General features: G+C 36.6%; 1 protein-coding gene across 1 annotated transcript in view; it reads right to left on the bottom strand.

The window, feature by feature from the left end:
- LOC125030670 (solute carrier family 23 member 1-like) overlaps positions 1–1,070 on the bottom strand; it is a 15,117-nt gene extending 14,047 nt beyond the window's left edge. Inside the window, exon 1 of the mRNA XM_047620863.1 lies at positions 1,025–1,070. The gene's annotated coding sequence lies outside the window, so the exon portion shown is untranslated. The remainder of the gene's footprint in view (positions 1–1,024) is intronic.
- Positions 1,071–2,500: the final 1,430 nt, after the last annotated feature.

Below are 2,500 nucleotides of genomic sequence, written 5' to 3'. Positions count from 1 at the left end.
ATGACACAAACACAGTGACGTGTACATAAAGATGAAAGGAAAACAGTCACAGTAAGAAATGGATATGAACCGTAACGTTTCGAACTCTTCACGACTTCCTCTTCAGACGAATAATAAACTGATATGGATCCCTTCGGTTTATTATTCGTCTGAAGAGGAACTCGTGAAGAGCTCGAAACGTTTACGATACATATCCATTTCTTACTGTGACTGTTTTCCTTTCATATATATATATATATATATATATATACATATATATGTGTGTGTGTGTATATTCATTTATATGTAAACATATATTCACTGAGGAACCATCTCTTATCTATGTTTACACACACACATGCATACACACGCGTGCGCGTGTGTATGCATGTGTGTGTGTATGCGTCTACGTATGTGTGAGCAATGTGCCTTGTCTATATTATTTCTTAGCCAAAAACATTATTCATCAGAACCTGGGACAAATAAGATATAGTTGTATATATTTCTTCATATATTGCATTAACCCATTGCCGTCGGGGAAAATGAACAAAAAAAAAGGGGAAAATGCTGTGCTTTATTATATTTTTGTGAGATGGCCCTGCTACTGCTTAGCCTCAAAGGAGTCAATTAGTATATCTTGTGACCTTATCTGATTGCACCTTTCCTTGAATTGGCGGGAAAAACGTATTTTTTACTAGTGCTATGAATATCGATGGTATTATTTTTATTATAAATATTATAATTACTATAATGCCATAAACATTAGTAACAGCGAAATAAGATAACGGAAAATATTTTCGTAAATAATTGAAAAGGATGAACGGGCGAGACAGGCAGTACTCGTAAGTGGCTCATTGGTGACTTAGTACAAGTGTAGCCATCTATGTGCAAACACAATTAAACAAGTAAACTCACAGTGGGCCCGTCGGCAATGGGTTAAGAGAAAAAAAGGATCATAAGAAATAGAAAAATTTCTCAACAAAAATAAAAAACACACTCCTAAATAAACATTAATGTTCCTCCAACCTTCTTCCCGCGTACTTACAACGAATAAAGGTCCATAGGAGACACTTCCCCTCACGCGAAGTTCCTCCTTCGCTGTGAGCAGAACCAACACTGGCCGCGACTGACAATAGTGCTGCGGCTTCGATCTGTGTCGCTAGTCGTCTCAGTGACTGTTCTCTTTCTGTATCCCTGCTTTTGTCTGGCTTACTATAGGACCGTATGTACGTATATTTGTACACACACACACACACACACACACACACACACACACACACACACACACACACACACACACACATACACACACACACACACACATACACACACACACACACACACACACACACACACACACATATATGTATATGTACATGTATCTGTATCTGTATATGTATACATATACATACATATATATGTATGTGTATACATATACATATACATACCTATATACAAATATATATATGTATATGTATATGTGCATATATATATATATATATATATATATATATATATATATATATATATACATATATACATATGTGCATACACACACACACACACACACACACACACATATATATATATATATATATATATATATATATACATAATAATAATTCCTAAAAGCGGATATAGTACAGAATACAGGGAATAACTGTCGCCTTAGAGTCAGGTGTGCTACTCTACAATAAGGCTTTTATGTATGTGAGTGTATAAGATCGTAATTTTCTGTGCAGTCACGTTGAGGAGGCTATAAGACGTCATTTGTCTTGTGATGATGCATACAAGTATTTTGTTGTCGGGGTGATACGAGACAACAAACTAACTTAGGAAATGAAGCTGCACTAAAAATAACCCTTAGTAAGATTACTGATTCTACTTCATGCTGATATTTTAAGCTGTCATTTGTGCTTTCTTCACTAGCTAATTATGATGAGTCATAACTTTATCCATTATCCACTTGGTTGTGTAAATACTCTATCCTAACGATTAAATAGCACTATGTAGAGAATATCATCAGAGGAATATATTAACTTTATTTCAGACACTGGCCTTGTTTTTCATGTAATATAAATATATCCTTAACTGCTCAGGTAAGATATATAGGGTAAACTGTCAATATTAGAGTATTAGGTATTTTTTTTTTTTTTTTTTTTTTTATACAGCCATTCATTCCACTGCAGGACATAGGCTTCTCTCAATTCACTATTGAGAGGTTATATGGCAGTCTCACCCTTGACTGATTGGATGCCCTTCCTAATCAACCGCGGTATCGACTCTGGTGGGGAGGATTGGCTGGTGTGTCGATGAGACCGTCACAAGTGACCATTACGGCACTATAACTACCCTCATGGATGCTGGCCCAGCCGAAATCCTAAGACCAAATCCAAGATGGAAAACAGACAAGGCCAACTGGCAGGCGTTTCAAAACGCCTTGGCCCTCTGTCTGAGATGCAACAATCCCCCACAAAGCGAAAATGTGGAAGTGCTCGAAGCCAGCCTGCTAAACGCCATT

This window comes from Penaeus chinensis, chromosome 11, assembly GCF_019202785.1.
Source record: "Penaeus chinensis breed Huanghai No. 1 chromosome 11, ASM1920278v2, whole genome shotgun sequence".
Taxonomy (NCBI): Eukaryota; Metazoa; Arthropoda; class Malacostraca; order Decapoda; family Penaeidae; genus Penaeus; species Penaeus chinensis.
Note: the sequence above shows the minus strand (reverse complement) of the source record. Positions and strands in the feature narration are given on the sequence as shown.